A 15,106-nucleotide genomic window follows, 5' to 3' on the forward strand; every position below is an offset into this window, starting at 1 on the left:
AGAATGAATAAACTTGTAGTACGATGAGCTGTACCTGTGAGCCAGGGTATTCATAGCTCTGCAGCAGTCTTGTTGCAGTGGGGGGGGGAAAGGCTTTGTTGTGTGGAGTAGTTTTGTGATGGCAATTCAAACTTGCTCTCTGTTTCACAGAGCTGTGAACAAGGGTGAAAGGAGAATACTGCCTCTTTCCACCCCTTGCTTTAAGGCTGTGAATCTTTCCTCTTCCCTTCACCTTGCTCATTTTGTGTTTTATCATTCATAAATTGTTCTCTCTGCCTATTTTTGCTGGGGCATCTTCTTGAATCTTTTGTGGCTTCTGAGTTGCCAAGATGTCAATGATGCTGAAACTTCAGTAAGTAGTGCTTTGGGCGATCCCCTTTGGCCTGGAGGAGCTGTGACTTGAGCAGTGGTAGGATTTGACTCAAGCTTGTCCAAAGCTGGGGTCACCAGTTGTCTGGTTATCATTCCCCAACTGGAAACCATTTCCTTCCAGGTGTAACAAGCTTTAAATAAGAGCTGTAATCATCTGGTAATACAGCCTGTGCCTTTAATTGGCATCAGTAATACATCTGCTTTCTTGGTTGAAGCCTTTTTATAGGAATTGCTAGAGCATAATATGAAGAAATTGTGTTCTTCGGAAGGAAAGGACACAATCTTTGTCTGACCAAATCTATGGATCTCTCATCTCCATATTCCTGCTAACAAAACTGGGATGAAATTCAGGAAAAAATGCCACTTCTTCTTGACATTTGTCTTCCAACAGTCCCCATTTTGTCCTCTGCTAAGGCTACTATAAAACGAAGAAGAAAAATATGGGATAAAATCTATCTAGGTTGCTAGAGCGTTATACATGCCGTAGAAGGATCGCTCATTTGGCCAATCACCCTCAAGAAAGTCCCAAATTGTACTTGTGCACTGCTTTCCTTCAAAGGAAGAGGAGACATTTCATTCCAGGAGGAGTACCTGGAATTAAAGAGGAGTACCAATTTGTCATGAGACTCGGGGCTGCACCTCGAAATTTGGAAATGGTGAGGTGTATGACTGAAAGGGACTGTTTGTGATGGGGGAAAGAGAAAGCAAAATAACCTTAATTGTCGGATATCCTCCGCTCCTTTCTGTTCCCAAGAGGTAGCGTGGAGATGATCAGCGGTGAACAGCATGTGGGATGTTAAAGCCACCTTTTAGTCAGCACCTAATAGAACATCTTTAGAAGTCTCTTCTTCCACTGGGTGTTAGCTAGGAAGCAATGTCATACTTCAAAACGAAGCCCTTGAGCAGTGGGTGTGCGTGGAGGAGAGAGTGAGATCATGCTGTAAAAAGTGCTCACATTTTTAGCCAGACAGTACTCTTGCAGCAAATAAAATCTCTCTCTCCGACAGATGGAGGAGAGGAGAGTGGGAGGGAAGTTTGGGAGCGCACTTTGTCATTTCTGTTCACTCATCGCTTTGCCTGCAGGGGAGGGTGCAGGAAATACCGGGTGATAAAAGGGTGGGTTAAAAAGTGCAACGGCATCAAGGAGATATGTGCAGCTCTTGTAATTATGGAGCAGATCTCACCTGGGGCTATCAACATGCTTTGCAAACATTAGGCAGCTGAGCTTAACGGTGTCCCAGTAGGCATGAATCGATCATTCTGTTTAGAAATAGAGACATTTGGGAACGATGTGATGAGGTTTAGATGCACAAGGATATTGATTGTAGGGCTGGACCTCATCTGATTGGCTCCCTCTGCTTTCAGTACAGGACCTCACTCTTGATACATGTTGTTCAGACTCAGACAAGCTGCCTGGCATTAACACAAGCAATTCCACATGTGCCTGACCCAGCCTTCCCCTGGAATACACCATCACTTATTTTCCCAAATCAAGCTTAATTTATCTGTCACTTTCATTAGAGCTGATGACTTTAAAGCTTTCCTAGAAAATGAGTTTTCAGTAGAGAAAAAATCACTATGTGAGGGTATCTGTGCTGTTACAACCTGCAAAATCTTATCTTTTCTTCTCAGAATTTGTTTGAACAGGAGAATGGGGGAAAGGGTGGAGGAAGGAAGTATCTCTGATAACTTGTTGCAATATAAATCCATCAGCTTTCCACAGAGAGAGCATTAGGAAAAGGTTCCTCACCAGAGGGGGTGGGCATGGCCCCGAGTGCCAGAGTTCAAGGAACATCTGGACAGAGCTCTCAGATACAGGGTTTGAATTTCAGATGGTCCTGTGTGGAGCCAGGAGTTGGACTTGGTGATCCTAGTGGGTCCCTGCCGACTTGGGCTGCTGCTGCAAAGACAAAAGGTCAGTACCATGACTGTGTGGAGATGTATTTGGGTGAAATGTTTAAACGTGGGCTCAGAAGGATCTGCAAGTTCTGCTGTTCATTTGTGCTTGTGGGAAAGTAATGTTCTCTTGGCATTTTGACTGACGTTGACAGTACAGAACTGCTGGTGAAGGCCTTGGGTCAAGGACTCTAACTTTCTCAGTGGCCTTTAGAAGGAATTGATCATAGTATCTTAGGAGAATGGGTCTCTCTATATACAGTGATTTCTGAAACAGAGTTCCCCAAACGAGACTTGGCTGTTTTTCTCTGATAGGTGTTTACTCCTGTCTCACAACAGCTTGATGTTCTGATTGCTTGATCAGATATCCAAAGTGGAAACAGCTCCTGGGTTGGTGCTTTCTAATGCTTATCTCTAAAAAATCAGTTCTGTTTGTTCCAGCTTCACTCAACTGGGCTACCAAAATACATTCTGCAAATATCTGGCATTCATCATCTTACTATTTTTATAATGGCAAACTATTTGCATCTCAAATGCTGACTCATAAAGCAAGGTATTTCACTGGAGCTGAAAGGGAAACGACCCTGCATCTTTTCCAACTTGTTTGTCATTTCATTTTTTCATCCCTCTTTGGGGATCTCTGTCCTACTTTCTGTCACGCATATTAGTGTTGGCTGATTGATATGAAGAGATACAGAGCCTTGAGCCAAAACAGTTTTACAAACAAACAGATTTTTTTTTCATCATTTATAAGAAAAAAAATAAATCTTCAGCAAAATAAAAAAATATTAACTGACTGATGTCCAGACTGACTTAGGAGTAGATTAACAAAGGAACTAAAATTTAAGTTTATTTTTCTGACTCAGTGAGAAAAGGTAGGCTGAAAAAATGATGGCTTCAAAAAGAAGTGCAATGAATGTTTTCTACTGGAATGTGTTTATAGCTTATGACATATAACAAAGCCTAGAAAATAAGTAGTTAACCTCCTCTGCTTTTGGGCATCTTGAAGGGCACATGGTCAGAAAGAATTCCTAATTCAAAGTTTTTACTTCAAAATATCATTCAATAAATATTTTGTATTCATAATATTCTGTGTAATTATATTTAACTGATTAAAGCATATTGTAATTGGAATTTCCACCCAGATTACCTTAAATAATGAATAAAAGGCAATCCCCTTAGAAATGAGAAGCATTATCTGCTTTTTTCCTAATAGAATGCAGTCTAAAAATTAAGATACCTAATTATACATTCTCCTAGTTATCAAAGAAAAAGCACCAGATTTAGTAAAAACACCTCACTTACTATCAAAAAAGCATGTCTTAATAATTACTAAAAGTGAGAATCGATCTTCAGAAAAAATAAGTATAACAAATGTGAGCTAAGAATAAAGCCGCATTTTGAATCAGGATGTGTTCTTTGCTGAACCGAATAATGTTAAAATTAGCTTCTGCAGCCTTACCCATATGGTACCTTTCTATTTGAGCTCCTGGAGGCTTTGTGTGGATTTGATGATAGCTGCATTGTTGAGTTTAATTTTGTTAGGATTTCTCTCTGATACCAGTTGAGTAATGAAGAATTAACCGCTGGGCTCAAATGATGCGTGACCTCAAGCCTGCTTCTTTCTCTTTTCCATTCAAAGCACACTACAGCTAATATTTCCAGCAAATGTGTTAGGCAACTCCAATCCTAAGTGCATGGCTCTGCAGTGAAATCCAGAATCCTCAGTTCAGACATGCACACAGTTCAAATACAGCATAAGGTGCTTGAGGATGTGACCCAGTGCAGCCATTACCCTGACTTATGAGACCACTAAAACACACAGACAGCTGCCTCAAGTGAAATGCGTGGAAATGCTGGAGAGGTGAATGAGACTCCATTAGATTTGCCTCGGTCTACACAGGATCCATCTCTCTAAAGTTCCATCCTGAGAACAACATGGAACTGGGGGAGCATTTGGACAGAAAATGGGACTACAGTCAAACTCTTCCTTGCCCATATATTCAAAGCAACATCTCCCGTCCTGACACCATGACAGAAAGCCAAGCTGAACGCAAGGTTTCCACTTGGCTCTTTTACGTGAAGAGTCATTAAGAGATTTACTAGGTGAGCAGGGGACGGGATGCAGGGAGCAGGACTAGCACTGAGGTCACTTCGTGACAAAGCCTGCACACACTTCTCGATGATTCTGCATCTTACACTTAAAAGGCTGCTGGAGAGAATCACAGAATCACAGGGTTGGAAGGGACTTCAAGGATCAATGAATCTCCAACCCCCCTGCCACAGGCAGGGCCACCAACCTCCACATTTAATACCAGACCAGGCTGCCCAGGTCCCCAGAATGCAGGAGCTGAGAGTATTTAGAGGTGGCTGAGGGAAGAGTTGATGTTCAAAAACATCATTTTGGTTCAGTAAATTTAAGCCTTGCCTCTGCACCTTTCAGTTCCTGCTTATATCTAGCCCTTGGTCACTCCTCTGAGAGTCTGGGACCAGCACAGTTTTGTTTCTCAGGAGATGGCTACTAATTGTTTCCCTTTGGAGTTAGGCTGTGTTGTTTTAAGAAGTACTCTGTAAGTAGACACAGCTTTAAGTCATGTGGAAACATCCCTATCCCATATAATAATCCTGTTATTAACAGAACCCGCTTGTGGATTTTATAACAGAGAGGTTCAGCTTTTCTTTAAATTATCACCTCAGCAAATGGTTGCAGGAAAACCCAGCCTCAGACTGACTTTATTCTGAAAGAATTCTGATTGAAAACCTTCAGCATTTACTACAGCGTGATTCTCTCTAGATGAACCTCCATTGGAGCACTCAGCGAGTATTCCAAACTGCTCAGGGAATAATGTTGTCTCCAGATGCTCCTATGCTCTCACAATGTAGGTGTATTTAATACTGCAACATTGAAATTTGAATGAAACATTTTTTTTTTTAATATCAAAACTAAAGATACACCCATTCCTGCCTTTAAAACAATGTTGAAAATGTAAAGCAAGAATTTGTTCACATGGTGATGTTCTTTGCCTGATTGGTGTTCTGGGGAGTTTTTTTGTGAAAGGCTTGACTTTCCAGTGCAATTCATACTCATTGTGGTACACGAAACACTAAGTACAGTGAAATAATGGCTGTAGCCTCCTTAAATCTTCCCACGAAAGGGCAAAGGAACAGCTTGCCTAGACAGTATTCAGAACATAATGCTAAAGGCAGCTCTGCATCGACTGCATTCAGTTCCTCAGCACTGATTCCTGGCAACTTGTCACACACTGTATGGTGCTGGCATATGGCTAAGGTGTGCATTCTCACATGCACGGCCTATGCACTTTATCCAGACAGTATTTAAAAACAGCTGAAACTCCAGATAGGCTTCATCAAGTACATGAAGTGCGAAGAATGCGTACAGGGAACGCTTATTTTCTCTTTGGAGAGCAGCATCTCTAGGTTTGTGCCTAAAAAGATCAAAGTTATCCATAAAGGCATCTCATTCAACGGGCAGACAAGGAATTTTCACATCTTGCTCTTTTTGTTCACCTCTAATGGTAGAACTCAAACAGATCATTGCAGATACACCTTTATACATTGATGGTGTTTGGAATCAAATCTTCCATTTCTCTCGAGGGTGTAAGGCACGCCACTTCTCAGCACAAGCTTCACGTAAGGGAACTGCATCCTTTCATAGTCTTATGACGATCTGCAGCACAAACACCAGAGGATAAAGCAATGTCTAACCAGTCTGCTCATGTTTTCATTCTGATCTTCACTACTTTGTCTATAAAAGCCTTCAAACTGACACTGTATTTTGTTATGTAAAGAAAAGACAGACAGCTGGTGAGATGCAGGATTTTTCATTCAAATCAGTTTGCAGATACCGTCCATTGGGCTTTACTGATGATGTGAATAAGTTGCCTGGGTAGCAAAATACAGTCCCCAGGCTCCCAGGGTATGAGCAAATACTCCACTGTGGGCCAGTTCTTAACAAGTGTAGAGGGATTAGAAACCAGTTGCTTACTTTGATCTGTTTCTCTTCTGCTTCCTTATTCGAGTGAGACTTGCTGGTTGTTTAAGGGAAGGAAAAATGTTGTTTGTTGCAGGGGAAAATTTTGAAGTGAAGTTTTTGAGTGACTTAGACAAGATGAAAGGACACAGGTTGCACTGCTCTGGTGGTGCATGAAGTGAGGTGCTGTTTGTGGCCTCTGAAGCGGTTTGCAATGGATTTATACCGGCTTTGTAGACAGTCGTTCTCTCAGTGGGAAGAAAATTGCCACCTGTTTTTCCTTTGTCACCTTTTCACCACTGAAATGTCAAGTCAGGTTTTCCGTGGCATAGATGGAGACTGTGAGAAAAGTATAAATGAAAGGTTGTAGCCATCTGTGGCTGTAACGATAAATAGCGTAGACTGTAGATTTAGTACTTCCTCCATGTCTTCTGTCTGAGGAGATTGAAAAAGCATTCACATCAATGCACTGTTCCTCATTATTCAGCATATAAAGCTCTGGTCTGAACTGAGCTGGGAAGGGGAACAGAGGATTGTGCATGTGAAACATATGTGGGTAGGAACAGGGAAAGGAGATCATTTCCCCTTTCCCCCATGGGTCTGTTACTGTATCAGAAGGATGCACAACACAGGAAAAGCTGTATTAGGTACAGTTTTGTCTGGATGGCCTTGGTTTGGAAGACCCCTCAGCCTTTTTTTCTCCACTTTCTTTCACTGCACTACAAGGAGAAGGGCAAAACATCAGAGGAAAAATGGCATGCTGCCATGTGGCTGTGTGCTGAAACACCACCTGCACCAAGATTCCAGTAAAGCATTTAACAGCCTGCTCTGACCTCTCGAGTCTTTCTCCTTTGCTTGGCTCTGGATAACTTGTCAGCTGTGTAGAAGCACTTCCAGTACTTCAGCTCTGTCCTCTGGGGTTGAGCAAAGTTCAGTAAGGCCAGTGGAAAAGCACATACTTTCTCATGATATTTCACCTCATCCATCTGCATTTCTTGCACTTTTGTTTTCCAAGTCTAAGTCATGAAAGCAAATGAAATGACTGCATAAAAGGCTCAAAAGCTTGTAAATAATGTAACACTGAATATTGACACAGGAAGCAAAGGAAAGTGCTATCCAAAAAGGTGGCATGGCTTTTAAAGCTTCTTTGTGGTGTTGAAATCAATGCCATGTGCATTACACTGCTTTTGGTCTTCTAAAATTGGAATAGAGTCTGGGCTGTGGAGTGGCGCCTACATTATAACCAATGAGCAAGTTTTGTTTGAGCAGACAGCAGTCATGGTTTCCCTATGAACTTTCTTTGCCTCAGGTTAAGCTTTGCTTCAATTAGAGTAATGTCAGTCTCTACTGCGAGCTGTTAGTGCAGCAGCTGTTGGTGCCAGCACTAAAAAACAGGGACAGTGCTTGTGCAAATCTACCCAGGGCTGACTATATGTGCTCACCCAGCAATCAGGTGGCAGCCATAAGCAAGGAGCAGCAACATCTGGGCTACTTTTCCCTCATGAGAGAAAGTAAATTGCCTTACTGTGTTCCATCTAGCTTCATGTTTTCACAGAATACATGCAAGACAGTTACGTTCCAAATATCTGCCCTCTTGTTAGTTTTGGGTGAGAAGAGGGAAATTCAAAATAAGGCAGGTGGAGAAAATCACAGCCAGGATTTCTTTCTTCCTCAGCAAGTCAAGCTTGAAGCAGTCAATGCCTGTATCGTGTATTTGTCTACTTGTTCTTCTATCTCTAGGGCTCTTATTTTCAAGGTGCTCTTACTTATGTAACCATAGATGAGGCTTCAAAAAATCACTGCTGTATTCTGAGATTCATTTTTTTTAAAGTGCTGCCAGAAGTGGTTCTCCTGATTTGAAAAACTCTTGGTGAATTGATGTCTTTCCATCAGAGTCCAGAATAAATAGCTGTTTCTAACCAGAGCTTCCAAGAGATATGGAATATCTGGATATACCAGTCATCCTAAGCATGTAGAAAAGCAGCAGCTGGTGATTGATTTTAGACATCTTCCCTAAATATTGAAGGATGCTTTGTAATGTAATATTTTGATCTATAATTGAGTAATGCCAAGAAATCCTAGCTGAAAGTAGAGACTGAAGATACTATTTTTTGTATTTACGTGCAGCAGGAGATAATCCTTTCTCCAGTTCCCCCCTATCCCTTTCCCCCGAAATATCATAATTGCTAATTAGGCAAAGGGTGGATGAGGAAAGACAGGCACCACAAAGTGACTCGTGCCAGACTCCAAAGCAGCTCAGTGTCTGAGCTGGGAATAGAGCTCAGTCTCTGCCTCTCCATCAGAATCTCTTCTGTGGACTCTGCCACCCTACAAGGACCCCAGAAAGTGCTGCATTTTGAGCATGTCTTTACAGAACTCGAAAGTTTAGGAAACATAAATACCTAAAAGGTAGAAAGCTGTGTGAAGTGCTTGAAATACACCGTGTCTTAGAATATGGCTCTGCTGCCCTCATTATCTTCTGTGCAGTGTTGTTAAAGTTTCTGTCGAGAGAAGAGAAAAAAAAAGGAAAAAGGAAAAAGATGTAAGTTTATTTCAAGAGTTCAGCTACCTCTCATGCTTTTCAATCATGTCATGCTGCTGTGACATCTCCTGAGAGTAGCAGTCCTGTTAAGTTCATACATTAGCACAAATACATGAACACTCCATACATTAACCATGCACAGGCTTGTCTTGTCTCCTGGCCTTGTCAAAGAGATACAACTGCTTTCCCATCACATTATTTTCTTAATAAGCTTTCCTTTCTTGTAGAACTTTTCTTTCTTTGTTATTGACTTGGATTGCAAATGATCTTTATTTCTCTATTCTTCTGAACTAAATAGCTAAATGTAAATTCCTATGGATATGAAAGAGGTTATGAGTCATAAAAACAAATATCTTCTCCATGTGTAGGTTGTAATCCATTAAAAACATTCTTACTCCATGTAGTTTAACACTGTACTTCTTTCCTATCAGAACTGACAAACCATAATTAATTGAAGTGTAATTTTGGTCCCAGCTCCTCACACTATCCTCATCACACCACATCCTGTGGTCTCAATGCATTCATAATAATTTGATGTACAGAGATACTCTAGTTTACATCACCACCTCTCAGTATTGTACTACGATGATAAAGAATGGAATAATTAGGATTGCATGACAATCTTTTGGGGGTATTAGGGTAGTACAAGTAAAGGGATGTTTCATGCTCTGAACTCTCTTCCCTGCTGGTTACAAAAGAACAGATTGCCACTTGCTGCAGGTTCTTTGTCTGTACAAGTTCTGTACAGAGTTCTGGCCATTTTCAGCTCTCATAAGTATACAGTAAGAGCTGGCTGGTCTTGAAATGTCTTCCCTCATGGTTTTCCCAGCCTGAAGTACTTGCTGAGGACTCTCCCTAAGGCCTGTGTCTGGGAGATCACCACCTGTATAGATTTATCTCATGAATTCTCCTTGGGAAGGGGTGGCAAATTGCTGAATCAGTTTGTTGGCCTAAGATTTGGATGGGGCCCTGAGCAGCCTGGTGTAGTATTAAATGTGGAGGTTAGTGGCCCTGCATGTGGCAGGGGGGGTTGGAGATTCGTGATCCTTGAGGTCACTTCCAACTCTGACCATTCCGTGATTCTGTGATTCTATGATCCTTTTGCATCACTCATGCTTCTTTTGGAGAAGCTGAGAAGGCCACCCTCTGTAGTCTCCTCTATAGTCAGCACTGCAAAAACACGAGGAAGCAATCAGTTCTGTCCTGGAGAAGAAATACAAAAGGCATGACGCAAACAAGCAGAAAGCAGTGGTGATGGTGCCTCACTCGCGATCTGAATGTTAGGTGCACTGACTGTATTCAAGAGTGAGGAGGAAAATACGGATTACTTATCCATATTTCCTAAGAACCATAAGCATTCTTAACCAGACTGGACCTTTCTCAAAAGATACTTTTCAAACGTTCTTTATGAAGGCACAAGAAATAAGATGTTTCTTAGGATGATGCAAAGGTATTCATCGTACTCGTATGTCATCCCTTGTTTCATATAATTTGGGAAATTATTCAGATCAAATCTCCAGTTTTCAAATTCTTGTTTTTCCCACCAAACATGAGTCAAGACAAGTCCTTGTTTTAAAAGATGTGTTGATTTGAGCAAGAATTACTTCAGGAATAACCTACAGCTGTGTTACACAGGAGACAAACAGCAATATGTTGGTGCATCCCTTTCTTATACATCTAGGTGGATAACAGGCAGTTGCCACATTTCCCAGAGATGCAACAGAGACTGGGTGTTTTGAGTCCAATCCACCCACTATTGGAAACAGAAATATTTCCTGTTTCAGCCTTTTCAGTGGATAAGGAAGTGAGGAGTTGAATTTCCCATCAAGAAGAACATATACTGCCATCAAGGATCCTGAAGAAGTGCCTAGAAAATCAGTGATGACTCTGTAAGTAGCAGCTGTTTGGCTCTGGCAGTGCTCAGAAGTCAGACATCTTCATCAGTGCTGATCCATGCTAGATTAAATGACCTTGAGATGAAACTGTGTGTCATGCCAGCGCTTAGAGTTTACTGATCTGTTTTTCCTGTCTCCTGTTTTCTTCATAGTATTCCATTTCTACAGTAAGAATGCAGACATGATTAAAAACTACACACTAGCTGCTTCCAAATGCTGTAAATTGTGTAATTTACAAATATGTGAGTACAAACATTATCTCATGCTGTTTGCAGCTAAATTCTCTGCTGCCTGAGCCATTATTGGCAACGAAAATCAATATCTCCTATAAGCTAAGGTTCCTCTTCAATTAATATGAGGGCATGAGGTAAACAGATATGTACCAAGTAGAGATATTCATAGCAGGAAGAACGTTCACAACTTCTGAGCAAGGAAGGGAGAATATTTTTAAAGCTATGTTGTCAACCAGGGAATTTGGCTTCTTAAGAATTCACAAGGAGATATATGTGCATGTAGGTGTCTAAGTACCTTTGAAAATCCAGAGTACTTTCAGAAAAGGCATCCAGGATCAAGTATCTGTAACAGTAATGATAAATATTGAGGCACAGAAAGTCAGGCAGCTTGAGTTCTCTATCTGCTTGTGGCTTGCTGTGAGGCCCCCATCAGGGCTCTTCATGCCTCAGTCTTCTCTATTCTAATATTCATTCCAGATTAACCTAAATAACTTCCACGGATCGTAACTGTTTTGTTCTATCTCCAAATTATGATCAGGTCACCTGCTAATGAAGATCTTACATGTATTACCTCACTGTATGAGATTTCAGTCAATGTTGATAAGCTTTGAGATCTTTAAGTGAAGGACATCATTAGTATACAAAATGTCTCCTCTGAAAAGAGCCTTAATGAGGATCATGCTACCCTGCAAGTCTTTTTAGAGGGCAAGAGTCATAATCCAGCATTTCTTCATTTAGCACAGGAATTACACAAATTCAGGGTGCAAGGGAACATCAGTCAGTCACGCTTCTACTGATTTGATACCACTAAGTCTGTCTTCCAAAAACATACCAACTGCTTTTGAAAGCAATCTATTGAGAATCACCCCACCACATCAAACTATTGCCTAAATTGCAATATTATCAAAACTCCTTCCACTGCAACTTCTAATAATCTGCAACTGATGCTGATATTAGACTTAGAAACTGAAATAAGTCAGTATGTTAGATAACACAGCTTACTTTGTGAAACTAGAGTGCTTTTTTTTCTGAATACATGCTTTAAACGAAAAGTTAGTTCTGAAAAGTTCTTTACTATGAAAGTTCTTTACACAGAGTGGTGAGGTGCTGGGACAGCTGCCCAGAGAGGCTGTGGATGCCCCGTCCTGGAGGTGTTCAAGGCCAGGTTGGATGGGGCTCTGGGCAGCCTGGGCTGGTATTAAATGGGGAGGTTGGTGGCCCTGCATGTGGCAGGGGGTTGGAGATTCCTTGAGGTCCCTTCCAACCCTGGCCATCCTGTGTGATTTTGTAAAAGAAGAACAGGGTTACGTAAATTGCAATTATTCCTGGTTGCACAGTGGTAAGTTGCTAAAGTTGGGGTTTTGCTTTGAGTCTGGTCTACTGTGTGAATGAAGTTTTGGATGTCTTGATTTTGTGATTTTTTTCAGTGCTATTGTGTAAATGACTGTAATGTCATTGCTTTAGCCAAATGATACCTTTTCTTGGTTCCATTCAGGTACTAGGACTCAGTTTCTGTAGGCAGTTATTTTCTTCATTACATTTGGTGCACATCTATGGAATAGCATAGATGTAAACTCTGATTTTTTAAAATAATTGTCGAGCACGGAGGCTAAAATCCATCCTGTTCCATGTAGTGAGGCATGATTTTATTGCGCTTTAGATAATGCCTCCCTGTTTCACTTTTTTACTGACGTTTTATTACTTCTTGAGAATGCCTGAAAAAATTGCCTCCAGAGTTCTAACAGCACCTGACTTTCATTGGCCTCTCTCACCTTCATCCATATTAATTCCTTCATCTTTTGCCCCTTGTATTTCATATATTAAAGCCATAAAACAGGAGATAGAAACATGGTTCAGTGAGATCTCAGTTAAGATATATTTTAGTCTTATTTCCAGCCCTCTCTAAAGGTCAAATGTTTTGTCTTTATTTTTGTATGAAATGCATCGGGTTCTTTTTTTAAAGACAGACATATTAACTGCTGTCTTACTTAAAATACAGACATTTTGCAAATATGAAATCATCTCTGTAGTTCTGCCAATAGCAGCTGTGTCAGGATGCCTGTCACAGATGCCTGCATTTCAAGTTCTGTGTTGGCTGGAGCCACACGATGGGACAAAGCTTAAAACGCCCAAGGCAGCCACTGGCTCTTGTGTGTTTAGAATAGCCCTGTGCCACAGTGCTGAGATTCATCTGAAAAGGATACACAAACTTTTCTTCATGGACTGAGGGCAGCTTATGTTACAGTGCAGGGTCTCAAGATGTTGAGCTTAAATTGCCTCGTCGAGGACTGTTAGCAAGCTGGAAAGCATTGTGTACAAATGACTTTCTCACAGAAATGACAAGCTAACATTTTCATTACTGAAAATGTATGATGAAACTGCTACTTTGATGCTGATTTGTTCATTTTTCTAGATCAGATGTCTGGACATTTGGAAAACAACCCTCATCAGACACTGAAAATGAAGAAGAAATTAAGCTTAAAGTTGTTGTGTGTGGGTGTTTTTAGTTGTTTGTTTTGTTCTTGTTTTGCTTTTTTTTTTTGTCTCTGGCAATTGTAATGCCTTTTAATTTACACAGAAAACAGAGGCAAAAAAATATACATAGTTCATTTGTCCCTCAGCTCTTGCTACTTTTTCCAGACTTGATATGTGTAGGGGTGAATTAACATTCTCAAAGTAGTATGCTGTGATATCAGAAAGAATTGTCATATCTGGGGTACAACTTAATAGATCCATTATGAAAAGAAAAATAAGTGGGTTTTAGTTTAATTAAATTTTCCTAAGAGCATGATGAGAAACACGCAAATGCAATGCCAGAGCATGAACATTTAGAGAGAATAATTCCTCCACAGGATCAGCAGGATCTTTTCTTTTACAGATCTCCTTTAATTTAAATACAATCCTTGAAACAGAACAGGTGCCAGCAGCAGCCTGGGTCTCAGGGGACAGGAAGAGGACAGGGAAAGAGCAGGTGATTTCTAAGACAGAAAGAAGTCACTGAATTTAGGACAAGGTCAAGACAAAGCAGGTTTTCTTTCTAAAAGAGCTTGACCATATTTTTCTGAGGTTATATCCGCATAAATATATATATATTATAATATATATAATAAATAATATATATTATTTTATTCTATTCTACATCTTGCCACGTTTAGGGACTGTGTATGACCTGGGTGTGGAACACATAGAGACATGTATTTGACAGCTTTCTGGAAATGGGGCTGTTAGCCTGTAAGTTCAGTTTGTGAACAAAGACACGAAGTATTTTCAAAAATTAAAAGCCTACCACTGAGAAACAAATCTTTTGGTCTCATTTATGCTTATGAAGACAGAGACAGGAAGTTGCAAATGATCCAGCAGTGGGATGGGATGGCTGAGATACTGGCTAGTAGAAAAGTGGATTAAAGAGAGGCTTCACTGTCCATTGAACAGAGGTAACGATTTTCCAGAAGCTCATAGGAATGAGATGTCTTCAGAAGTCTGCATTCTCCTTTTACCTCTTTTTATTCTGCCATAAGAACGTGCATGTCGCCAAGCAATGCTGACTTTTGAGTGCTTCAGTGTTGCATTCTTAGTTTGGAAACCAGCTGTAGGGAGTAAAACCAGATAATTAGGATTGATACGTAGGTCTTCTAATTGAAGATCTTGATACTAAGATCCTTCTAAGGATTTTGCATCTACAGCAGATCTCGTTAATAGCTGTAATTACCAACATTTTACAGGTGGAAAAGGTCACTTACAAATCTGGAGTAATTTGATGGTAGCATTTAGAAAGCCAGGAATAGATCACAGTCCCTGAATTCTCAAGACAGTGACGTATTCTTGGTCTGCTTTTTTGGACATAGTCACGCTCTTAATAATGCATAGGAAAGTTGAGAAAGAGAAATCATCTCTTAGAGTGTATTTAAATTTATATTTTGTCTGTATTTTGTTTATAGATTCGGAAAGATGAAATATTTTATTTTACCACTATGGAAATACTTCTGCTATTGTGATCGCTATTAAAACAGTAATATGCCCCAGTAATATGCCAACAGCGTCACAGTTGCTTCATCCAGAAGGCAGCAAGATGCCAAGAACTGCAGAAATTGCTTACAGATCCAAAGGAAAGATGAGCAGTAGCAGAATCCAACTCCCATTGACTTTATTGGAGCCCAGACTCTGACAGGCAGTTCTA

At 40.6% G+C, this 15,106-nt stretch overlaps 1 protein-coding gene across 1 annotated transcript in view; it reads left to right on the forward strand.

The window, feature by feature from the left end:
- Positions 1–15,106, forward strand: part of DCLK3 (doublecortin like kinase 3) — a 47,176-nt gene that overhangs the window by 4,463 nt on the left and 27,607 nt on the right. The gene's annotated exons all lie outside the window — the stretch shown is intronic.

Source organism: Centrocercus urophasianus, unplaced genomic scaffold (assembly GCF_019232065.1).
Source record: "Centrocercus urophasianus isolate 14NV4802_14NV808 unplaced genomic scaffold, USGS_Curo_1.0 seq_16, whole genome shotgun sequence".
Lineage (NCBI taxonomy): Eukaryota > Metazoa > Chordata > Aves > Galliformes > Phasianidae > Centrocercus > Centrocercus urophasianus.